The 26,178-nt window shown below is 49.3% G+C and overlaps 1 protein-coding gene across 2 annotated transcripts in view; it reads left to right on the forward strand.

Annotated features, from left to right (window-relative positions):
* Positions 1-2,495: 2,495 nt before the first annotated feature.
* CSNK1G2 (casein kinase 1 gamma 2) overlaps positions 2,496-26,178 on the forward strand; it is a 95,715-nt gene continuing 72,032 nt past the window's right edge. For both annotated transcript variants that reach the window (XM_073323841.2, XM_073323839.2), the window contains exon 1: positions 2,496-2,770. The gene's annotated coding sequence lies outside the window, so the exon portion shown is untranslated. The remainder of the gene's footprint in view (positions 2,771-26,178) is intronic.

Below are 26,178 nucleotides of genomic sequence, written 5' to 3' on the forward strand. Positions count from 1 at the left end.
GGGTGCACGGTGGGGAGGGTTCTCGGGGTGGGTGCACGGTGGGGAGGGTTCTGGGGGAGGCATGGGGGCAGCCATTGAGGGGGGCTGCCCTGTGGATGGGTATGAAGGTGACAGGGGCCCGAAAGGGGTCTGGGGGGTGGGTGCACGGTGGGGAGGGTTCTCGGGGTGGGTGCACGGTGGGGAGGGTTCTGGGGGAGTCATGGGGGCAGCCATTGAGGGGGGCTGCCCTGTGGGTGGGTATGAAGGTGACGGTGGCCCGAAAGGGGACTGGGGGGTGGGTGCACGGTGGGGAGGGTTCTGGGGGAGTCCTGGGTGGGTATGAAGGTGACGGTGGCCCGAAAGGGGACTGGGGGGTGGGTGCACGGTGGGGAGGGTTCTCGGGGTGGGTGCACGGTGGGGAGGGTTCTAGGGGAGTCCTGGGGGCAGCCATTGAGGGGGGCTGCCCTGTGGATGGGTATGAAGGTGACGGTGGCCCGAAAGGGGTCTGGGGGGTGGATGCACGGTGGGGAGGGTTCTCGGGGTGGATGCACGGTGGGGAGGGTTCTGGGGGAGTCATGGGGGCAGCCATTGAGGGGGGCTGCCCTGTGGGTGGGTATGAAGGTGACGGTGGCCCGAAAGGGGACTGGGGGGGCATGCACGGTGGGGAGGGTTCTCAGGGTGGGTGCACGGTGGGGAGGGTTCTGGGGGAGTCCTGGGTGGGTATGAAGGTGACGGTGGCCCGAAAGGGGACTGGGGGGTGGGTGCACGGTGGGGAGGGTTCTCGGGGTGGGTGCACGGTGGGGAGGGTTCTGGGGGAGTCATGGGGGCAGCCATTGAGGGGGGCTGCCCTGTGGGTGGGTATGAAGGTGACGGTGGCCCGAAAGGGGACTGGGGGGTGGGTGCACGGTGGGGAGGGTTCTCGGGGTTGATCCACGGTGGGGAGGGTTCTGGGGGAGTCATGGGGGCAGCCATTGAGGGGGGCTGCCCTGTGGATGGGTATGAAGGTGACGGTGGCCCGAAAGGGGTCTGGGGGGTGGATGCACGGTGGGGAGGGTTCTCGGGGTGGATGCACGGTGGGGAGGGTTCTGGGGGAGTCATGGGGGCAGCCATTGAGGGGGGCTGCCCTGTGGGTGGGTATGAAGGTGACAGGGGCCCGAAAGGGGACTGGGGGGTGGGTGCACGGTGGGGAGGGTTCTGGGGGAGTCCTGGGTGGGTATGAAGGTGACAGGGGCCCGAAAGGGGTCTGGGGGGTGGGTGCACGGTGGGGAGGGTTCTCGGGGTGGGTGCACGGTGGGGAGGGTTCTGGGGGAGTCCTGGGTGGGTATGAAGGTGACGGTGGCCCGAAAGGGGACTGGGGGGTGGGTGCACGGTGGGGAGGGTTCTCGGGGTGGGTGCACGGTGGGGAGGGTTCTGGGGGAGGCATGGGTGGGTATGAAGGTGACGGTGGCCCGAAAGGGGACTGGGGGGTGGGTGCACGGTGGGGAGGGTTCTCGGGGTGGGTGCACGGTGGGGAGGGTTCTGGGGGAGGCATGGGGGCAGCCATTGAGGGGGGCTGCCCTGTGGATGGGTATGAAGGTGACGGTGGCCCGAAAGGGGTCTGGGGGGTGGGTGCACGGTGGGGAGGGTTCTCGGGGTGGGTGCACGGTGGGGAGGGTTCTGGGGGAGTCCTGGGTGGGTATGAAGGTGACAGGGGCCCGAAAGGGGACTGGGGGGTGGGTGCACGGTGGGGAGGGTTCTCGGGGTGGGTGCACGGTGGGGAGGGTTCTGGGGGAGGCATGGGGGCAGCCATTGAGGGGGGCTGCCCTGTGGGTGGGTATGAAGGTGACAGGGGCCCGAAAGGGGACTGGGGGGTGGGTGCACGGTGGGGAGGGTTCTGGGGGAGTCCTGGGTGGGTATGAAGGTGACAGGGGCCCGAAAGGGGTCTGGGGGGTGGGTGCACGGTGGGGAGGGTTCTCGGGGTGGGTGCACGGTGGGGAGGGTTCTGGGGGAGTCCTGGGTGGGTATGAAGGTGACGGTGGCCCGAAAGGGGACTGGGGGGTGGGTGCACGGTGGGGAGGGTTCTGGGGGAGTCCTGGGGGCAGCCATTGAGGGGGGCTGCCCTGTGGATGGGTATGAAGGTGACAGGGGCCCGAAAGGGGTCTGGGGGGGCGTGCACGGTGGGGAGGGTTCTCGGGGTGCGTGCATGGGGGGCCTGCCCTCTACGTGGGCGCTGGGCGGACCGTGCCCTGGAGGAGGGCGGGGGACAGAGGAGGGGGCTGCCCTGCCGGCCGCTGACGGGACAACGCTCAGCGCGCACATGCGCACACCGGCCTCCTGGCGCGCGCGAGAGAAAGAGTTAAAGAGGGGGCGGGCTTAAGGGGGCGGGAACCAGGGCAAGCCGCAAAGCGCACCGCCATTGTCGCAAAGCCCCTCCTCCCCGCCCCCTCCCGCCCTTCTCGGCTACCTCGTCTCGAGCGCGCTTTACGCCCACGGCGCTCCGCCGCCACCCTCCCTTCCACCGCGCTTGCGCCGGGCCCCTGTAAACCCGAGCCTTCCTCCTATTCACGGAGGGCTTTTGCGCCGCCGGCGTGGCGCGCGCTGCAGAGGCCGCCGCGGAGCCGTACGCCGCTGGAGTAGAGGCGCCGCGCTGTGCCCGCTGCCCGCGGAGTGTGTGGTGGTGGAGGAGGAAGGGGGGGCTGGGGGGGGGAGGAAAAGAGGCTTAAAGAGACAACAGCCGCGGGAGGAAGCCCACGATGGAGCGGCTGGCGGGGGCCCGGGGGGCTGGCCCCCGCCTCTGAGGGGCCCCGAGGAGGTAAATAGCCCGCGCACGGGGCGTCCCGGGGCGTCGGCAGCGGGGGGCTGCCCCCCACCGCCCCCCTGAGGCGGCCCTTTTCGGTGGGGGTGAAGCCCTGGGCGGGGGGGGGTATTGTGGGCAGCCGGCACTTCGGAGCGGGGCTCCCGCCTGGGGTGGGGGGGGGCTCGTGGGCCCCTGTGACCAGGGAGGGGGGCTGGGGACGTGGGGATGGTACCCTCGAAGGGTTGAAAAAGAGCAACCCACCGACGTGGGGGGGTGTGTGTGTGTGTGTGAGAGAGAGAAACAGATGTTGGGAGCGGTGCGGGGGGGGGGGGGGAAGTTGTTGCTACAATAATTATGTGCAATGGATATTTTGTGGTTTTTTTAAAAAACAACAACAACAACAACAACAACAAAACCCACCTCCCTGGGGCTGTGTTTCACTCGCTTTATTTTTTAGGCCCAGCTGCTGCTATTTTTCTGCCTGGGCTTTGAGGCTTAGAGTGATCCTTACTAAGTTGCCTGGGTGGTTTTCGTTTGGTTTTTTCGCTTCTCTTCTCTGCCCCCCCCCCCCTTTCCCCCAACACACATACACCTACTGCCCCACACCAACAATATTGGCCCATGGTGTTATGAAGCAGGGCTCTGTTGGGGTGGTAAGGGGTGTTTTGTGGGGTTTTTTACTCCCCCAGAGGGATCGGAAAGTGTTTAATTGAGGGAGACGGGTGAGGAAAGATCTAGCTTAAAATAAAAAGCTCGTGAATCGGAATGAATTGGTTTGAGATACAGAAAGAATAAAGGCCCCACCCAAAAGAGGATGAACTTTTAAACATTTCCTAAGCAGCCAAGAGAGAAGACTTCAAAAAAGGAACCCCAATATCTCATCACAGTGGTTCTAAAAGTGTGGTGTTGAGCCCACCAGTGGGCTCTGACGCCTGCCTGGTGGCTTGTAGAATAGAATCTATGGAGAGTCAAGCTGTTCAGTGGGGATCGTGGACTTGGGAGAAAAGGGTCTTGCTCTTACGAAGGGTTCCACAGTCTGAACAAATTGGGGGCCTGCCATATTGTGTGTCATTTTAAAACAAAAATTAAATTGTTAAACCTTTCAGGTTGTCATGAAAGTGATAAATTATAAACAAATTGGAGGTAAGTAGGATGCTGGTCAAGCTGCATGCAAACTATAGAGGAGTAAATCTCTTGCACAGGTATATTTGGAAATTATTGCATTAACTAATTTATTAGAGCATAAGCTTTCGTGAGCAAGTGAGCTGTAGCTCACGAAAGCTTGTGCTCTAATAAATTTGTTAGTCTCTAAGGTGCTACAAGTACTCCTTTTTACGGATACAGACTAACATGGCTGCTACTCTGAAACCTTGCATTAACTAGTCCATTTGTCTTCCCTCCATACAACAAGTGGATGGATTTCTGGATGTGAACTAAAAGGGGTGTATAAGTTTGCCTGGCAGCAACATTACCCATCCACAATGCCACACACAGGCTGCTCTCTCTTTCCCCCACCTCCTCCGGGCGCTGACCACCAGAAGAGAGAGATTTAAAAATCAGGCCTTGTGTAACAGGTTGAAACAAGGTTTAGTGTTTGCCAATATGTCTGAAAGAGAATCACTGTAAATGAAGGCAGGAGGCCTACATTGAGATAGTGTGGGAAGGCTGCCTTTTGTGGCAGCATAGACTTACAAGTCCATAAATAACTTGCCAAAGTTGATATTCAGCGTATTTCAGATAGAGGCATCCCTTTAAAACGGCTTGATCCATGCTCAGTACTTTTCAGTATCAGGCCCTGAATAGGCAGAGGTCTTGAGATGCAAGCAAGACTTGGTCCAAATTCAGATCTGATGTGTAACTGGATGCAGCTTAAGTCAGTGGAGTTGTACCCACTTAGCTAGACCTGAATTCCACCCGCCCCATCCCTCTGCTTTTTGTTTAAAGGGGCTATTCATCATCTTGTCTAGTTGTGATCTAGTAACCGTTGCTGTATGGAGTAAAAGAGTCTTGGGATTTGATAAGCCCTGTAATTAGTTTGCAAAAGTAGCAATCTCATCTTATTCTGTGTAAAATAGATGCCTCCGCTTTATTTATCCTTGCATCAAAATGGATTAGGGAATAATAGCTAGCATTTTGCATGGCTAACTTAACAGGGGAAATTACTGTAGAGCGGTTTCTTTTGAGGTGTGACGATCGTGATGTTGCTTCCCTTATTTTGTGGCTTGCATTGGGCTTTATTCTTGCTACATTCTTTTTAGGAATGAGTGGAGAGGTGGAAGCAGAGGTCACATTTTGGCAGGTTTCTGACTTTCCCCCCAAAAGCTGCCTGTTGTCATAGCACAGTAGGGAGGCTTTGCACTGCTTTGATCTTAGTCTGTATGCTACCGCTCCATTCCCCAGCAGCCCAAGTATCGTCAAAAGTGTCAAATATATTTGAGTGTGACTCAGCAGATCAATGAAAACAATATGAGGGGTTGCGTTTATGGACAATCAGTATCTCTTTTTCCAGCCAGGCTAACAGAGGCAATGTCGTCCTATAGCAGCTGCCAAGAAATTTGTTTACTGGACCTGGGCCTAATCACATTCTGTAGCCTTCTCTCTACCCGTGACCTGTGCTGTCCACCAACAGCGGTCTTGCTAGTTTCCATGGCTAGGATTGATCAGTGAACACAAGGTTGTGTTACAGCATCTGTCTAGCCGTTCTTAGCCTTGGTCAATCTGTCTAGATATGTATTTGATCCTTGTAATGTCTGAGCACCATGCCATCACTAAAGGATTTATCCTTGCAAAATCCTGGGAGATAGGGAAGCTTTACCCCATTTTATAGATGGGGGAACTGAGGCACAGGATGAATTAAGTGACTTATCCAAAGTCCTTAAGAAGTCTGTGTCTGAGCTGGGAACCAAACCCAGGTCTTGTGAGTTTTAGTTAGCATCATATCCTTAAAGCCATATTTGCTAGTCTCCCATTTCTGCCTGCTAGGTTTACCTAAAGTATCTGACAAACAAAACTCGTGTGTGTCTTGTGGCAGGGACAGTACATACCTCTGTCTGTATAGTGCCTGTTAAGGAAGGGTAGTCCAGTGGTTAGGGCACTAGCCTGGGACTTGGATACATGGGTTCAGTTCCCTAATCTGACACAGAATTCTTGTGTGACGTCGCATCCTCTCTCCACACCTCACTTCCAGTGGCAGGCGCTGACATTTTTAGCCAGGCATCCTCCACGTGGTCTGACCTCCACGTATGGCGCATGCAAGGTCACGCTGTGCAGAGGATGCCATTTTGTTCAGGGGCCAGATGGAATCATCCCAAGGGCACAGTTGGTTCTGCATGCTACTGCTCAGTTCTTGTCTGTAAATGGGGTAATAACCCAGCCCTGCCACAGTGGGGTGTCAGAGGATAAATACATTAGAAATTGTGAGAAGCTCAGGTACTGCAGTAATGAGGGTATAATCAGTACCTAAAATAGTGTCCTGCTCAGAACCAATGGGCACTACTAAATATTATTGTATAATGAAATGCCGACTAGATAGCATCGGGTTGGCCTTGACAAAATGGTAACCGTCCACTCCTAGCACAGTGGGGCCCTCGTCCATGGCCGTGGCTCCTAGGAGTTGTGGTAATACTGCTAATAATAATCTGTCTTTCCTTCTCTGCCACAGGAGGTAGGGTTGATTGGGCTAGCTTGGTAATGTTGGGAGCTGTGGAGGAGACAAGTTCTTTGTGACTCTGGAATCCTGTCTGCAGATTGGATCTCTTGCACTCAGAGAAACTGTAAATTTATAAATAGTTTTTTGAATTAAAAGTTTTATTTCTATGCTTCCTGTTGGGAGTGAGTAACTCTTCCTTATAGAATCCATCGTCACATAGAAGAGACAGGGTTCAGTTGTGGTGAAAAGACGAAGGCGACTTTCTCTTGAGGCTGCTGGACACAGATCGCCACTGTGGTTCTTTGTCTCTAGCTCCCAGACTGACTGACGCTACCTAGCCATCCCCACTCTGTTTGGAGTGTGTAGTCATGGAATGGATTACCAGCTAAATCGCAGACCCACTCATGCAGGTTATATTCACATTTTCTTACCACTGTCTGAGAAGTGGGGGAAAAACTTTAATGCAGAGCATGTATCTAGTTAAAATATTATCAATCGTGTCTATGCTACAAAATCGGCTGTTGGGTGACACTCCAAAGGCTACCACCGCATATGGTAAAACCACATATCTGTTTTTCAGAGGAGGCAAGACTTCACTGGTTTCTGAGAGGCTGAGAATCATCCAAGCTGCCTTTGGTTTGGGTAAATGGTTAGGTTCAGTGTCAGGGAACAAACACGTTATAAATGGAGCATGTGGCAAAATAATGGTACTGTTGAGGAAACCCATAGGGAGACAGCTGCTGTCTGTTGTTGCTATTGAGAAGGTAATTTTACAGCAAGGTGGGTAGATGTCAAGATGAGGCTCAACTGGTAACTAGTTTGGTAAATGGCTCTTTTCATTAACCTGAAAGATGCGTGTAAAACTACTTACATGTAGCATTTTCAGAATTTCACACTGAACAAGATGGGTACAGATTTCTTTAGAGATTTGTAGGAAAGAGCGGACATTGCTGGGGCATAGCTTTGTAATTGGGGAAAACTTCACCACTGATTTCCTTCATTCTGAAGATCGTGGTAAGCAGGTTGATACATGTCTGCTATGATTCCTAAACGTCCAAAGATTTTGTAGTCTCAAATTGTGAAGGAAAGTAATAGTTCCTCTTTTGCAAAGAAATCTCTGGGCATACGTATCTGCTGACACCTAGTTTCTTTGCTGCCATTGGCCTGATTACACCTAAGATCTACACCTTAGATCACCTAAGATCCAATGTCAGCACGGTCCTTTCCAGGAAATACATGTGTTTTGATGTCTTGAGGCTAGTTCACCTGCGTAGTAAAATGAAGCAATCTGAAAATTTCTTTCGTTGGAAGAATTTGCCTCAGATCTGGTGACAAGATGATACCTTGAGGGGAACCTGGACTCTCATGGCAGATGGCACAAAACAGGTTAGGAAGAAATTCTCTCCAGTGTGCACCATTGGCTAATGCACGACAGAGATTCTCTGCTTCCTCTGTAGCATCAGTTACTGGAGGCTGGGCATGGGTTGGATGATCCAGTGTGGTGGTAACTATGGCTGTTAAAAGGGGAAGTAGACAGTCCCATGTTCTGCTGAATGTGGGGTAGAGAAGAAAACTGGTGGAAGTGCAATATTAGCATTAGTGATGGCTGCCAACATAACAGCACAGGTCTTTGGAATGAAGACTTTCAGATACTTTGAGAGTAGGGATGGTAAGAAACTTCGGGGTTTTTTTTTTTTTTTACATTCACCAATCAAACGATATGTCTTCTGGAGCCATTCAAGTCATAAGGAAATAAAGAAGGCCCAGAGCTGAATTTCCACACTGTGGATAAAGCTGCTGGCAGATGATGCTTGGGCTTCATCAGATGGCAATACTCTGCTAACTTACTTAACATGGAGTTAATGTTCCTCTGGTGCTTGTTGATCTTATAAAACTGCCCTTTGAAAAAGCTTCACAGCCCTGCTGTGTCACAGGTGTGAGTCTTCAGATAATGACAGCATGGGAGTGAAGAGAGTCACACCCACCCAGAGTGAGAACCCTTTTCTGTTGACAACTTGAAGGATCAGCTCCTGGATGTGACAGAGATTTCTCTGGAGCACTGGAATCATTGTCATCATCAGCTCTGGATGGACTTGTACCCATTCCTAACGACCCTGGAAAGTCATTAACAACCACTTGTGCCAAGACATTTTGGTTCATAAGATGCTGGAAGCTGAACATTCATTCAGGAGAAAAACAAAAGGCCAGAAGTGTGGCATTTTGACTGCCGGCTAGAACCTGTTGAGTGACAGTTAGTGGTATGAAGTGAGCTCAGTCTTCATAGAAGTCAAAACGTAAATCCTCGCAGCAGCACTTCTCTTTTTAGGTGCAAACAGCAAAATGAGAAGCCCTGCTCTATAAGTTCGTTGGAGTGGGATGTTTGTAGTGGCTCTTTCTTTGCATAACTTCTCTAGTTTAGTTTCTCACAGGGGTTAGACAGAATGCTTTATAGCACCTTCCATGTCACACGGATGTGTAATATAGAATTATGCACTACATGATCATTAGGATATATGGTCTTCTCCCAACCCTTTTGAGCTCCCTTATCCTAAAGGGGACATGGGTATTCTAGTTTTTGTGCTCACTAACAGGGTGGGTGCTAATGGAAGATGATATGGTACACGTACTTAATACTCCTTTCTTTAGCTCTGTGCTTTGGAGCAGTGACTGCCATTTTGTTTTGGTGCATGGAGGGGCAGCAGAGAGATGTTGATGTGGACTAACAGAATCTAGGCTAAGGCATTGTCTACACTACAAAGCTACGGCACTTTGCCAGTGTAGCTATGCCAGCACAGTCTATGGACAAAGGACGTTTTCTGTTGGCATAGTAATACCATGTCTCTGAACAACATTAGCTATGTTGACAGAAGCACTCTTATGTTGGCATAGCCATGTCTACTCTGGGGGCTTTGCTGGCAAAACTTTGTTAGCTGGGGGATGTACCACACCTTTGACTGACATAACTATGCCGACAAAACTTGTTGTGTAGACCTGGCCTAAGACTTCTCCTTCAGACCTACCAGTGAAGTAACTGCAGAGGTGTGGAATTTGTGTGTGAGCCCCATGGTTATGGAAGCAGGTCTGTTGCTTCCTAGCCCTTCTGCCAGCTGCCAAGCATATTGAGTGGCTAATGCTTTTCAGGCCCAAGAATAATGTTCTCTCCAGAGTATGTGTGCACTCTCTTGGGCCTTCCCTATTGCACATACTCCAGAGAGTTGTGTATCTGATTGGGAGGTCCCAATAAGAGATCTCTGGAGCTTTGAACAGATCACTGTACTAGGCTTCAGCACAGAGCTGGAGTGTAGTGATAGACGTCATGCTGCATGTAGGCAAGTCGGAGAGGAGGGAATTGGAAGTGATTCTTGAGGACAATCCTTGATGATCTCTGTCATCACGTGGTGGAGGAGCCAATGACATGCTGAGCCCCAGCCGAAAGCATGGCTATGTAGTGTGCATGTGTGTGCTGGAGCAAGATAAGGAGCACTGAAACTGGGCAGCAGAATCTCGGTTGCTGAGGGCTTCTCATTCCTAGGCTTGGTGTATTGAGCTCTGTCCTCCACACCAACACTGGGGAGGAGAGGATACCCCCCCAGGACATGAAGCACTCCAACAGCTTTCAGGTGATGAGTTCAGAAAAGTGAAAGGGAAGAGCAATTAAGGCTCATGCCAGCTAAATTTAGCCTGATACAGAACAAATGCTCTTAACTGGAGATGCACATTGCATTGCAGTAACCTCTCAAGCTAAAGCCTACTAGAAAATCTGTAGCAGTGTTTGCTTTTGAGACATGGTGGACAAACTTCTGTCATCTTCAATGAGCCCTTTTTCTGGAAGTGCAGTAAAACATCAGGTTAATTCCTGTGCTTGCACCTTGTTGATTTGATTGTAGGACCTACAGGGAGTCCTGTCTTCAGCTGGAGGTGTCTGGCTGGTGTGTTGTCCTATATTTAGTTTTAGGCACTGCCATGCAGGAGACTCAGGTAGGGTAGGCTCTGTCTCTTTGCAGAGATCCTGATGGCCACTCAGGAGCAACTGGACAGACTTCCAGCTGAAGCACTGCTCAGCTATCCCATTCATAAGCTAATCACAGCATCACAAGGCCTACATGCAAGAGACATGCATGCACCTTAGTGCCATATACGTTGGGTTCTGGGGGTGTTTATTTCTCCCTGTATTCTTGTGGGCCGAGCTGACCTCTCCATGGCTCTTACCTTTCTGAGAGCTTCCTTGTGGGATCCAGCATGTCTGTTTCTGCTGGCCATTCTGCCCAAATAGTATGTGCTTCCTCAGCAAGTGCATCCCAGATTACGTTCTGAATCTGGGACTTGGAACAGGGAGTTGGGTGTCTTCTAGAATGAAAGTTGTGTTATGGGTCTAACCTGCAGTGGAGGGGCCCAAAGCACATCCTGACAATTACAGGCTAGTGAAGTAGGGCTCTGAGGAGGCTTTTCTCCTGGTGCAGCCTGAATACCCACCTCCCTCATTTTGCCTTGCTATTGGGAGGGTCTTGTCCTAAGTTATATTCAGTGGAAGTTGCATATTATTAGAGAGGTGCTCTGGACAAGGAGAACAGACACCAAAAATCTTCTCTATTGTATGGAGCAGATGCAGTGAGATGCTGCAGTGTCTTGGCTTGGAGACCCCCCCAGCAACCTAGGTATGGTAAATAAAACACAGTAGCAAGAAACAGTTCCTGATCTTTTTTGTTACGGGCCGGGCTGGGACAGTGGAGGGTACTGAAGTTTGAGCAGTTATGTAGTACAGTACAACATGGGAACAGATGTCTAAGTCTGTCTTTATTCAATGCCAGAAATAAAAGTCCAGAGCAGTGGTTCTCCGGACAGATTTCAGAGTAGCAGCCGTGTTAGTCTATATTCGCAAAAAGAAAAGGAGTACTTGTGGCACCTTAGAGACTAACCAATTTATTTGAGCATAAGCTTTCGTGAGCTACAGCTCACTTCATTGGATGCATGAAGTGAGCTGTAGCTCATGAAAGCTTATGCTCAAATAAATTGGTTAGTCTCTAAGGTGCCACAAGTACTCCTTTTCTTCTCAGGACAGAGTAATTTAAAGGTATTCACTGTCACATGAGAGCCAATATTTAACATGTTCCTAAGATGATTGTAAGTTGGTGGAGAATGTTTTCCAGATTCTAGCTGTTTGTTTTAAGGGGAAAGTCTGAGGGAGGAACTTCCATCGCTGAAGGAGAGTGGAGAGAGAACAAATGTGAAGCCACTGTATTTTCAGAGTCCGTTAAACAACTTGGCTCTGATACAGCAGGTAACTAATGAGCTGTAAAGTGGGTGCAGCTAGAAGGAAGCCAACAAAACATGTCTATTTCAGAGGCTCTACAAGGCAGCCCAGTGCGGTGTGTATCTGCTGTAGTGTAACGGGAGTTTTCTCCTTTTCTAATCATCAAGGAGGGATTTAAAGATTCAGATTTGGGGTTTCTCTTAAATTAGGGGATCCCATATTTTGGGATGCTAAAAGCCATGCTGCCAGTGTGCCAGGATCCAGAAGACCATCCCTGAGTTGCACATAAACTTCCCAGTAAAAGCAGCTTATTACAAAATAAATGCTCCACTATATTTGCTTGTACTCTACTCATTGATAGCTCACTGGCGATTATTAGCAACTGAACCCTGTACATAGGGCCCTGTTAGAATCACACTATGTACCGTTCCCAGCAGATATATTTGCCGTGGTATTTGCAGGATTGCCTCCTTCATCTTCCATGTAGGGAATGCTGCAAATAAAGTGGTAAAATCCCATTATACAGCAAACATCCCTTATGCACTGTCTACACTGGCACTTTACAGCACTGAAATTTGAAGCACTCGTGGGGGTGTTTTCACACCCCAGAGTGAGAAAGTTGCAGATCTGTAAAGTGGCAGTGTAGACAAGCCCTAAATAACTCTGCTAGACAGTAAAAATCACAGGCTGAATAGAGACACTGGATTTATGGCTTATTATAACAATCTGTAACTCACTAATTCCCCCTTTATTGTCCTATATGACTGCAGAAGTGTTAATGGACCACTCCATCTTGAATGGTCTGTTAGCATATATGGTAACTACCTATGCAAAACAATCTGTTCCACCTAGCATTTAGCTGTGATGCTCGGACCTTTCCGAGATGTGAAGAAGAGCTCCGTGTAAGCTCGAAAGCGTGTCTCACCAACAGAAGTTGGTCCAATAAAAGACATTGCCTTACCCACTTAGTCGCTCTCATATCTTTGGATCGATACGGCTATAACAACACTGCATACGGGATTTACTAGTGCCTCTCTGAATTGAAGATTACAGCTGTTCATGACAAATGGGGAAGGATGGTTTAGTTGATAGGGTGCTGGACTGGAAACCGGGTTCAGTTCCCAGCTGTGTCATAGAATCCTTTGTGTGACTGTGGGCAAGGTCTGTGTGTGCGTAAATAAAATAAAATTAACCGTGGGTTCAATTCCTGGCTCTCTGTCTTCCTGTGTGACCTTGGGCAAATCACGTAATCAAGTAAACCTCAGTTTCCTATCCGTAATGCAGGGATAATCTGTAAAATAGGGATAATGCAAGGATGTTTAGGTGCTTAGATGCTAATGATGAGGGCCATAGAAGAACCTGTTTAGATTCATGAGCCTCTGGGGCCTAGCTGACTCGACTTCTAATCTTTCTTTATTTGGTGACCATAGAATCCTAGAATATCAGGGTTGGAAGGGACCTCAGGAGGTCATCTAGTACAACCCCCTGCTCAAAGCAGGGCCAATCCCCAATTTTTGCCCCAGATCCCTAAATGGCCTCCTTAAGGATTGAACTCACAACCCTGGGTTTAGCAGGCCAATGCTCAAACCACTGAGCTATCTCCCCCACCCCCTGCCCCGCAGTTTCTGCTGAGTTTTGTGCTAGGACTGTATTTTGGGGGGTTCATTTAAAGCAAAATTGAGGGCATGCAAACATATGTGAACCAAACCACAGAAAAGAGGTCAGACTTCTTTGCGCTGAGCCTGCTGAGTTAAGCACATCATTGAAACGTGTGGAACTTTTGCCAGTTTAACAAAGGGTCATAGCCGGCCCTAAATCTTTCTGAAATTGTGATGCAGGAAGGGAAGTATGGCAGAAGCTGCAAGTGTAACTCCTGTTCTCGTTGACTGCTCAGCATTCCCCTTGTGAATTAAAGGACTTTACTGCTGCTTGGAATTGGTAGAGGACTGAATGCAGGTATTGAAACCAGAAACAGAATGGAGATTGAGAGGGCACATGTGTAGATAAGAGAGCAAACCACAGAGAAGAAAATCAGGGTCATGCTCTACACTCGGACTCCTAAAACCAGGTGTGGTGCTCAGTACCACACATAGCATCCATTAACCAAAGGGATTTCTCATGGTACTAAGCGCTGCAGCCCAGTTTAAGTACTTCAGTCCTTGGAGGGTTCCCAGCCTGAAAGACCTTGATTTCCCAGTGGCAGGTAGCTCAGCACGTTGTTAAAAATTGGGGCCCCTTTAAGGTTTGTCTTGTTGGGCACCCAAAATCATGAGTCACTTTGTGTAATCTTGGTCTGTATCTGTAATGAGTGTTGGTGAGTTCAAGCCCTTAAATCGGATGTGTAATGAAAGAGGAAGCCAAGGGAGTTGCATCCTGTTCGCAGGGGCAGAAGATATAGACTGAACTAAAAACATGAGTAACTGAGCCAAAAAACCCATGTTTCAGATTTATTTCTGTTTACTAGTGGAAGGTTGGTATGTATTGGTTGAAGTCACTTGGATGACAAGACCGGAAGAGTAAGGACCTAGGAAATAGAGGGGTATAGGTTGTAAATTTGTCTATTATCAGTATGTAAGTGATTAGTAAAATAAGAATTGATCTGTACACCATGGGCTGACTTCTGTGCATTTCATTCACACAAGTAGTCCCACTGACTTCAAAGAGATGACTTGTATATAAGGTCATCAGGATTTGGCCCCAAGTAATTGAAGGTATATGGAGAAACAAATGGGGATACCCTAGATCCGCTGCCAGGGCTTGTGGAAACATTAACCATAAGGTGGACAGTGTAAACACTCGCTGCTCTCCTGATTGGTTTGCTTCTGTTGGCTGACTTTGTCCTGCTCCGACTCAGTTTCACTCTCAAAGTAACATGTAACCCAATACAAAAAATGTAAAGGGCAGGAAAAAAATAGCTGGAAAACTGGACTTTCCAGCTGAACATGTATTGACTGAAAAATACCCTCCTGATATCTGGGCAAATATTAGAGAGGCAAGATGGGTGACGTAATATCTTTATTCTGTTGGTGAGAGAGAGAAGCTTTTGAGCTTACACAGAGGGGAGGGATCCACACTGGGGGGAGGGATAGCTCAGTGGTTTGAGCATTGGCCTGCGAAACCCAGGGTTGTGAGTTCAATCCTTGAGGGGGCCATTTGGGTCAAAAATTGGGGATTGGTCCTGCTTTGAGCAGGGGGTTGGACTAGATGACCTCTTGAGGTCCCTTCCAACCCTGATATTCTATGATTCTTCTTCCGGTCTGGGAAATGTACTCAGATTGTCACAGCTATTATAAGGTGGAACAGATTGTTTCGCATAAGTAGTTCACACACATTTCAAGGGACCATTCAAGGTAAAGAGGCCCATTAACATCTCTCCAGTCATGGGGATGTGGTAGTGGGTTGTAGATTATTGTAATAAGCCATAAATATAGTGTCTCTGTTCAGTCCATGATTTTTAGTGTCTAGCAAAATTATGACTTTAAGATCTCAGGCTCGCCTTTTGAAGGTGTTGTGCAGGTGTCCATTGAGGATGAGGACTGAGAGGTCATATGTGGCGTGATTGTGTCATGAAAAGGGTGACATGGTGTTTTTGTCTCATCCTTTTTTTTGTATGAGCTCATTCGAGAATATGGTTGGTGACTGTCTCATTTCACCGGCACAGTTGAGTATTTGGTGCACTGGCTGAGGTACACCACATGTTATGATAGGCATGTGTAGGACCTGTGGATCTTGAAAGGCATGTTGTGGGACCTGTTGAACGTTGTAGCAATGGAGATATGTCTGCAGATTCTGGCATGGTCTGGTGCTGCTTTGAATTGGGGTGTCCTGGTCTGGGGGTCCATTGAAATATGGTCCCTTAAAATGTCTACTTATGCTGAATGATCTGTTCCACCTTGTATTTATCTTGGATATTCTGGGTACATATGTTTCCCAGACCTGAAGAAGAGTTCTGTGTAATCTTTTATTGGACCAATTTTGAGCTATTACCTCCCCTCTCTAATATCCTCAGACTAACATGGCTACAGCACTGTATGGGCAAATATTGGAAGAGCTGATTGCAAACAATGTAAAGCATTGTTTTTAAAAACAAAAAACAAAAAAAAGGTACATAGTGTGCAGCACTCCTAATGCGTCTGTTTGAGGATCTCAGCATGTTCGCGTGTCTCACCACCGTTGGGATACCTGTTCCACTATATGTAGAAACTGAAGCTAGCGAAGTGAAGGGGCTACTTCACATTTGTGTCAAAACCAGAGATGGAACCCCTGTAGTTTAACCATAGACCAGCTTTCTTCCCTCCATAACTGGGAAGGATGGCCCAATGATTAGAGCATTAGTCGGGGTTCAAGTCCACGCCCGATGTAGACTTCCTGTGTGATCTTAGGCAACTCTCTTAGCCTGTCTGTGCCACGGTTCCCTAGCTGTAAGATCAGGATGAGAGCATGGCCCTACCACATGGGTGTTGCGAGGCACTGGGGTACTCTGGTAATGGGGAAGGAGGCAGATGCATGTCATTCACTGCCTCTCTGAAGATGCACTGACAGCTGCATGTAAACTCTGAAGATAGTCCTTCAGTGCCACAGAGTGCCTCTCTTCACCTTTTCCTTTATTCCAAAGGGCAATTGTTTGGTGGCTTTCTGCTTATTTATCCTTGTAGCTCCTTGTTTGTGACCTGAGATTTGGCTACTCTGAGAAGGGCTGTGGTGGTGGAGATACCTTTTTCATAGAATATCAGGGTTGGAAGGGACCTCAGGAGGTCATCTAGTCCAACTCCCTGCTCAAAGCAGGACCAATCCTCAATTTTTGCCCCAGATCCCTAAATAGCCCCCTCAAGGATTGAACTCACAACCCTGGGTTTAGCAGGCCAATGCTCAAACCACGGAGCTATCCCTCCCCCTATTTGATTGGGAGAAGGAACAGTAATGTGTGAGCTGGGGACAGGAGTGGAATCTGTTCCCATACAAACCATTTCCAGGAAGGAAGTAATTCCAGAGCTCCCAGAATGAGGAATTCAGCATACCTAAAGGGGAGAGATTCCTTCTCTCCACACTCCCAGCTCCAAGTTTTTCCTTGCTTGTAGACCTCAAAGCAGTTGAAGGGGAGGTAGGGAAATAGGCAGATCTCCAAGCAGCTAACTGTTAACAAGGAAGGGAGGTGATCATGCATACTTTCAGAATGAAGCTTGTGTCTCAGCAAAGTGAAGCTGCCCCAACCTTCCGCAGTTAATGATGTAAAAACAGACCTGGTCACCTGGTGGAAATGTCAAGTCTCCCCCTGCCACCAAAGACGTCTCAAGTTGCATCCATCCTCTTTATAGAAAGAGATGCTAGGTCTGGGACTCGGTAGGTCTGGCTCTGCTGCATCTTCCCTGCGTGACCATGGGCACATCTCTTAAACCCTGATCAAGGCTGGCGCTGAAGCATATGCATAACTTGAAGGTACATGGCTGGTTTGGAGCCATGGTCTTTCTGGGTCTCCTCTGCCAATCCCTAAAGGGGAATTATACAGATCAGTTTAGATTGTAATCTCTTTGGGGCGGGGTTCTGTTGTTGTGTGTACAACACTCAGCACAGTGGAGCCTCTGTCTTAGACCTACTGCAGTACAGCATAAATACTCTGCACCTTCCATCTGAGGGTCTCAAAGCACTACATAACCAAGTAACCCTAACCCCCCTGGGCAGTGGATAAATCCCACCTCATTTTACTGGTGGGAGGAAATAGAGGCATAGAGAGAGGGCAATCTTTGTCCAACATCAGAGTGAGTCGGTGTCAAAGCTGAGATTACAGTTCGGGACTCCCTGTGCTGTGCCTCCTTGTTAGCCAGCGCTGCTGGGGCACATTCTGGGCAGTTAGAGGAAACAAGGGAAAGCAGAATTGCTCTTCTGGGTGGGAGGTGGAACCAAAGGACTCAGTGGCTACTGCTATTTGAGCATCGTAATTTTTTACACTATGATTTGCTCTTTGTACTGTTGCATACCTGGAGGCCAGGGCCCTATTGTGCTTGGGGCTGTGCAAACATAACAAGACAGTCATTGCCTAGAAGAGATGGTAATGGGCATGTTTTCGTACCATTCTTGTAGAAGCTATTGCCCACCCCCTTCCTGGCACGCAGGTTGCCCCGGGTAGTGGAGAAGATGGCCGCCGTACTTGCCCCAGCAATCTCGAAGCAGTGGCTTCAGCCAGACCACAGGTTTTTATTCCTGGGAGATGGTTGTCCATGTTTTCAGGTTGCCCTGCATGTACTTTCTCCTGCTAGACAGCTCTATTGATTTCATGTTAGGCTGCAAAACCTTTTCTCCTCTTTGGTCCATTTTCTGTTCTGGCTTCTCCCACTGGACAGGGCTGGGCTGTCAGCTGGCATCTAACAGGCTAGAGCACTGAAGCGGTGGAGAGCCAAGGAGCAAGGGGGAGAGAAATGACCGACTGCCTTTCTCCATGTTCCCCTGACAGAAAGTCGATGGCTGTTAGGATGTGGCATCTGCGTGATGTGACTTTAACGTGGGAAGGGGGAAAGTCTCTGAATGAATGTTATCTGCAAATGTGTAAAAATCACTCTCTCCTCCTTGCCCAGGCATCTAGGCCTGCCGTAAAATTGCAATACAGATGGGAGAAAATGTTCTTTTCCCCAGACCAGGAGAGAACCGCAATGGGTCAGGGCTGTGTTGCCTGAAGTGCTCATGCAAACCTGGGTGCCTCAGGAAAGGCATTCCTCAGCAGTGTCAGCCCTCTGGTGGAGATGCCCTGAAACCCACGAGTCATGTTAGACTGGTGAGGTGGTGTAATAGCCCATCTACGCAGTAGCCTCTAGAAGCTTTCTCACATGGGTCACTGTGGGGGAAGGGAGGCGGGAAGAGGGAGATAGTTATTGACTCAGTCTCTTGAGCATATGATCGAGAGATGGTGGGTTAATAGGCACAGTGCGAATTCTCCATGGAACGTTCTTCTGGCCCTCCTGAGAGTTCACATAAGGTAAAACAGGCGAACCTGCACTTTTTACACTGTGGTGGCCATGGGTGGAAATCTGGAAGTGGTTGGATCATCTGTTGACACTGTTATGGTAGCATTGTGTCCAGTTTTGGGCTCCACACTACAAGAAGGATGTGGAAAAATTGGAAAGAGTCCAGCAGAGGGCAACAAAAATGATTAGGGGACTGGGGCATGTGACGTATGAGGAGAGGCTGAGGGAACTGGGATTGTTTAGTCTGCGGAAGAGAAGAATGAGGGGGGATTTGATAGCTGCTTTCAACTACCTGAAATGGGGTTCCAAAGAGGATGGATCTAGACTGTTCTCAGTGGTAGCTGATGACAGAACAAGGAGTAATGGTCTCAAGTTGCAGTGGGGGAGGTTTAGGTTGGATATTAGGAAAAACTTTTTCACTAGGTGGGTGGTGAAACACTGGAATGCGTTCCCTAAGGAAGTGGTGGAATCTCCTTCCTTAGAAGTTTAAGGTCAGGCTTGACAAAGCCCTGGCTGGGATGATTTAGTTGGGGATTGGTCCTGCTTTGAGCAGGGGGTTGGACTAGATGACCTCCTGAGGTCCCTTCCAACTCTGATATGCTATGATTCTATGATCTAGAGGTCCGCCTTTTGATGTGAAAGGCCCACGTAGCAAGACAGTCCTTGGCTCGCTGATTTGAGAGTATAAATAGGTGAGATGATGGGTGGGAGGAATGGTGTGGTGTTCCTGTCCGACTGATGGGGACTGAGGCACCAGAGAGATTATGAGCATGGGGAAGCCACATCCAGGGGGCCAATGGAAGAGCCAGCAGTAGAACCCAGCTCTTTTGACTCCCAGAACAGGGCCTAAGTCATGAGACCATCCTCTCTCTCAGGAGTCCCTTCAGTGGGAGAGGAGCAGCTCTGGGTCGGTGGCTGGCTGCAGTGAGAATACTTGGGTGTCTCGTGGACAGAGCAGATTCATTCCATTGCAAGAATGCAGCCAGGTGGCAGCTATGTGATAAGACTGGTTTAGAACTACTCATCCCTTGGTCTGAGTGCCCTTCCAAGGAAGGGAAAGGCGGCTTCTCCCCATCCTAGGCAAAGTCGCAGTGCCACTGTGGCACTTGGCTGCTCGTCTATTCCCTGCAGCAAGCACATGCAGGGGCAGCATGGGTACTGTTGGGGTGTGGGGATTCTGTCTACCTAGTGCCACTTGGCTGGCTGCCAGTGTGGACGTGGAGTTAATGGCCTGCTTCCTCACTACCTCTCTGAACAGCTCCGTTCCCTCTGTGCTGTCTGCTTCCGGTCACAGGGGATGGGATTGTTGGAATCTGGGGCAGGCAGGGTGCTATAAAACATCCACCCACCTAACCTGGTAGGCCATGGAACCAGCCCCTTCCCAACAAGTTTCAAACCCTTTTTATTTCAGAGGGCTTCAGGCAGCATATTTAGAATAAGAGTCAATGGTCTGTGTTTTAGTCTTCTGTGATTCTTGGGACTGTTTGAGAGTCTGTGTGTTTCTTCTGAGAGCATCACACACACAATAAGGTGGAGGGTACAGGCTGGGGGCTCTGGAATCCCACCTGCCCCACAGGGTGGAAGTGATCGAGTTTTCCTACTCGGGGTCTCATTGCTATCAAATGGAATTAACTCGGTGGGGCAGGAAGCCTCCTACAGTTGGAATAGAAAGGCTCCAGGACTGTGATCCAGTGTCCAATTGTGATACCTGGAGGAGTCCTGTTGCTGTACCTTCTGTGGCTCGTCTTAGGAAATGGGTTGTGAAAAGCCTCCTCTAGGAGCATCCATTAATCCAGTCTGCACATGGCAGCTGCAGTTTGCCGTGCCTGAAGGGCATGGAGGTTCCCTTGATTGATGTCCCTCTTCTGGCTGTATCTTGGCTGCAGAGTTAACTTGAGTGCTGCTACTCCAGAGTGACAGCAGCCTCTCTGGAAGCAACAGGCAAATTGCTGTGTGCACACTGCTGCTGCACTCACCCATGTGTGATGCCAGGGCTTCTGGGGGCATGTCTGCTGGTTCTTTGCACGGTGGTAAGATGAGCTGCTCTGAATTCTTCTGCAGTGAACTGTGGGAGGTCCTGTCAGTCCTCTGGGCACATAGTGGAAGCATTTATAGTCCGCTAGCTCAACCCCTTATGCCTTGACGTGTTCCAGATTTCTGCCCCCGGCCTTCATTCCAGCCAGTGGCAAGGGATGGCTCCTACTCTGAGCAAAAAGAAAAGGAGGACTTGTGGCACCTTAGAGACGAACCAATTTATTTGAGCATAAGCTTTCGTGAGCTACAGCTCACTGCATCAGATGAAGTGAGCTGTAGCTCACGAAAGCTTATGCTCAAATAAATTGGTTTGTCTCTAAGGTGCCACAAGTACTCCTTTTCTTTTTGCGAATACAGACTAACACGGCTGCTACGCTGAAACCTGTACTCTGAGCAGTGGCCTGTGCAATATGTTGGCATTAGTGCAACCCATACAGCTGTCCTTTGTGAAAAAGAAGGCTGACCCAGGGCATGCAGTGCAGTGGGGAGGGCATTGCAGCAGCTGCTTGGCACCATGAGAACACAGCAGTGTGCTTTTCAAAGGAGGGCCAGGCTGAGACAGAGGAGTGGGGACAATTGATAGTTTAATGACTGATGAATCCCCCTGTGCTGGCTGGCAGTTGTGGGTCAGGCCCACAAACAGAGTGGCCATGCCCACCAGGGATGACTAGCAGTGGACCCAGAACCTCCACATGAAGAAGGCCACTTCCTTCAGTGCCAAGAGACACGTGAGAGGGGCTGAAGTGGGTTGCAGTTGCTGCCTGGAAGATGGTTACCCTGTATTGTTACAGATCTGTGGCTAATCAGTTCAGCATTGGCAAGTTAATCATTGGCTCAGTTGTGGCAAAGGTTTGCCATGCAGTTATTGCTTTGGTTCACCTGTGGGTAGTGAAGGTGGTAGTTCTCTCTGAAATTTAGCAAATGGGGCTTCTCACACTGGTAGGGCCATTGATGTCCCATGTGTGCCCAGTGTTGTTCCACCCTCCCCCAATCGCATGATTACCCAAATGGGAAAGGGTTTTACTCCCTCAGTACACAGGCCTTAGAGGACCATAGGCTACATCTGCGCGCTAGCTGGTGGTGGGGTGATTCTCTCCACTCATGTGTGCATACTCTCACTGACTCGATTGAGCTCATGCAAGTAGAAATAACAGTACAGCTGCTGTAGCATGGGCAGCGGCGGCATGCCGAGTACACACCCGCCTCAGACCTAGTTTGTAGTGTAGACGTAACCATAGAGGAGGTTCATGGACACCTAGATGGGAAGCATCGACAAAGTGCTGGGGCTTTGGTCCTGCCCAGTAATGTGGCTATCGATCTGGTGTATGTGCCTACTGCTTTGGGAGACCCAGTCTGTCCTCTGTTCCCTGGTTTATGAAGCCCTACCCTGGTGCGAGAGCACCTGGCAGAAGCAGGTTGAACTGAACACTGAGCAGGTGCAGGATGGTTTGCTGGAAACATGCTGCCTGTAAAGTGATGTGGACGGCAGCGTTTATTATGCAGTGGCTGATCTGAGCCTCACTGCACAGCCCGTGAGAGAAGGGGCAGTACTTTGGCTGGGAATGGACTGATAATAGTACTGGTGTATAGGCCCTTGTCAAGGTTCCTCCCCCCACTCTGAACTCTAGGGTACAGATGTGGGGACCTGCATGAAAAACCTCCTAAGCTTATCTTTACCAGCTTAGGTCAAAACTTCCCCAAGGTACAAAATATTCCACCCGTTGTCCTTGGACTGACTGCTACCACCACCAAAATAATACTGGTTACTGGGGAAGAGCTGTTTGGACGCGTCCTTCCCCCCAAAATACTTCCCAAAACCTTGCACCCCACTTCCTGGACAAGGTTTGGTAAAAAGCCTCACCAATTTGCCTAGGTGACTACAGACCCAGACCCTTGAATCTTAAGAACAATGAACAATCCTCCCAACACTTGCACCCCCCCCTTTCCTGGGAAATGTTGGATAAAAAGCCTCACCAATTTGCATAGGTGACCACAGACCCAAGCCCTTGGATCTGAGAACAATGAAAAAGCATTCAGTTTCTTACAGGAAGACTTTTAATAAAAATAGAAGTAAATAGAAATGAAGAAATCCCCCCGGTAAAATCAGGATGGTAGATATCTTACAGGGTGATTAGATTCAAAAACATAGAGAACCCCTCTAGGCAAAACCTTAAGTTACAAAAAAGATACACAGACAGAAATAGTTATTCTATTCAGCACAATTCTTTTCTCAGCCATTTAAAGAAATCATAATCTAACACATACCTAGCTAGATTACTTACTAAAAGTTCTAAGACTCCATTCCTGGTCTATCCGCGACAAAGACAGACTATAGACAGACCCACAGACCCTTTGTTTCTCTCCCTCCTCCCAGCTTTTGAAAGTATCTTGTCTCCTCATTGGTCATTTTGGTCAGGTGCCAGCGAGGTTACCTTTAGCTTCTTAACCTTTACAGGTGAGAGGAGCTTTCCCCTGGCCAGGAGGGATTTCAAAGGGGTTTACCCTTCCCTTTATATTTATGACAGCCCTGTACAGGCAACCTGAAAGTGCTCCCAGGGGAATGGGGTGTGTGGGGCGGGGAGTGAGGAACACAAGGTGTGTCTATCTTGCTTTGGAAGGGGAAGTGAACCAGTGTGAGCACATCATCAGTGCACTTTGAGCCCATCAGGTGTCATGGGTACCTGTTCTCCTGCCCCTGTGCAAGCATGGGGTGGAGTGTGTCAGCTACTGTTGACCACGTGTATGTCCATGCATGGACTGCTGTTGTGACTGTCTCTGCCCCTGCCTGACATTCTCCGTTGGCTTCAGAACGTGGTGACTGGAGCAGGCAGGTCCCGGACTGGGGTAGGAGTCCGTGTAGATGCATTCTTGGTCCTGCTGGCCTTGATGCCAAGCAGTTGCTCCAACATGTCACTCTGCAGTTGGCAGTCCTCCTCCTTCATCCCCAGTCATGCTGGGTGTACTGACACCATTTTTTCCTCCCTCTCTAGCATCTTCTCTGTTGCTGCCTGGTTTATCAGCTAGTTTATAGAGCTGGCTTGGCATGGTGGCAAAGTCCTTCCACATTTCCTGCAGCAGGTCATCCTGAGTTTTCTTCTTTTTGCTGCAGTTCAGCAGCCTCTGGCTTGCTCTCAGTGGCCTCCTGGAAGAGGAGTTGGGGGGTCATCCCGCCTACACTTCTCTGCTCACGGCCTACTGAGTACCAGGGTCCTTCTCCCATCAAGAAAACAGCAAGTGCTTTCCATATCTTTTTTTAATTTGGCTTTTGAGAGCACGGGTATGTACAGGGCCAGCCCAGGGAAGCAGCACGTTGCTTGTGATGGTCTTGAAGTGGTACAAGAGGATGTGAACTTGCTTGAAATCTTAGAGTGGGAAGAACAACAGGTGTCTCAGGCCTCTGGTAGAAAACCATCCATTGATGCTATGGAGCAGTTTTGTCAGCTCCTAACTGATGGGCAGATTAGTGACTGGAGGGGACTAGTGAGCTGGAGGTGTGTATGTGCTGAGCCTGCATTGCTCAGAAACCTGACTGGTCTTCTGGAGTTCCTGGGGAATGAAAAGTTCTCTGGTGTCATTCCCCAAGAGTGGACTAAAACCCATGGTAACATAAACAGGATTCTGATCTAGAATGTAGCAGGTTAGAACCACCGTTGGGGTGCTGTAGTAACGCATCTCCATTCTCTCCATGAGAGTCAAATGCAGGATCTGTTGCACCAAGAGACTTCAAGTGCTGTGCACTTAACACTGCTGCAGTGGACTTAATACCTAGGCTGCTGCTGTTCTTTAAAGTTCTAGCTGCCTTACAAAACCCCAAATGCTCATACCAGTATGGGGGTGGGTGGAGGAGAAGCACACTGGTGTATATGCCCCGAACAAGCATTCTTGTCCTACTGCTGTTCCTGATTTCAAGGCATTGCTTGGCTTATACTCATTATCCCCTGCTTTGCATCTGTGCATGCTGCAATAAATCACCAATAGCATGTTTGGATTGTTTTTCTCCCTGCGTGGATGCCATCTTGGATCACACATGTCCAGGCAAGGTTGGGGGGAATTAAAGGAGGTGGCAGGGAAAATGAAGGTACTGAAGCTGAAACTGGCATTACATAATCTCCCCATCCCAGTCATGTAACTTCCCCCATAACGGTGAGAGTGTCTTTTTGATGTGGTAGCTCCCATGACAGGAACACACGATACCATGCGTCTTACCAGTTTAAGATACCAGTTCCTCCGTCCCAGCCTGTTCTTCTGCTTCCATGTCCTCCCTAAGAAATTCCGTGAGTCCGGCCACAGTCCAGAGAGCGGTGCCCTGAAGCTGTGAACTTCCGATCCTCATGCTCAGATTTGGGGTCCTCAATGCACAGTTCAGTGACAACCCTACCCAGAGTCCTTAACCCATCCAGGATAAAATTGGACTCTGTGTTTGGGAGTGCATCTAGTCACCTGGCTCATTTTATTGTAGAACAGGCACAGCCACAGGAAGTTACTGGACTGGAGTTATGGTCTTTGACTTGCACTAGGTGGCTCTTGTGGACTCCTTCTCCCAGCCTTAAGATCCCACCTGGTGGATTACTTGCACTGCACGCTTTGAATTCTGGGTCTTGGTGCCAAAATTGTGGTCTTTGCTGGTCTAGCACTGGGGGTCCACCAGGACATTGGTGTCATCTCTGGCAAGCTGGCGCCATGCTGGGAAGATGTCCTGGTTGCCATTCCGGTCAGCCTGATCTCTGTACTGGAGCTGGAGAAGTGCTAAGATGGGTTTCAGACACTGAACCAGCCTTTATGAATTGGTAGATGATATTTGGTCTGGCAGCAGGGAATAAGAAGATGGCAAGAAAAAATAAGCTGGGGAAATTGGGAAGCATTGGAGTATTCATGTGATGCTAGCCTGTATCCACATTAGAGTGCTCATGTTAGCAGCTGAGCTGCATTCTCTTGAGTTTCAGTCTGTACCCCTTCTTGGAGCAGTCGACTTGAGTTAAAAGCGCCACCATGCTTGAGTGAAGATGTTTTTGTGTGGACAGGACTCAAGCTAAGGGGCAATACCCAAGGAATAGCAGTGAAGCCAAGCCCTCTGTGAGATCACTCGCTGAGTGATGATGAAATCACCTCATGAGCTGGGTAGGAGGAGGCTGACCAGGAAAGAGGTAGTTCTGCTTTTACATGAGTCTTTCCAGCAAATGAGAAGCTAAAAAGAACATGACTGGTAAATGGGCTCTTGCTGGCTGGCTCTTTCAGACTTTTAGAATACTTTGGACTCCTTAATGGCTGTCCTTCCCCAATCCCCTCAGTAACAGTAGCATTGATTTGTGACAGGTTTCAGAGTAACAGCCGTGTTAGTCTGTATTTGCAAAAAGAAAAGGAGTGCTTGTGGCACCTTAGAGACTAACCAATTTATTTGAGCCTAAGCTTTCGTGAGCTACAGCTCACTTCATCGGATGCATACTGTGGAAAGTACAGAAGACGTTTTTATACACACAAACCATGGAAAAATGGGTGATTATCACTACAAAAGGTTTTCTCTCCCCCCACCCCA

The sequence above is a fragment of the Lepidochelys kempii genome, chromosome 25, assembly GCF_965140285.1.
Source record: "Lepidochelys kempii isolate rLepKem1 chromosome 25, rLepKem1.hap1, whole genome shotgun sequence".
Classification (NCBI taxonomy): Eukaryota; Metazoa; Chordata; order Testudines; family Cheloniidae; genus Lepidochelys; species Lepidochelys kempii.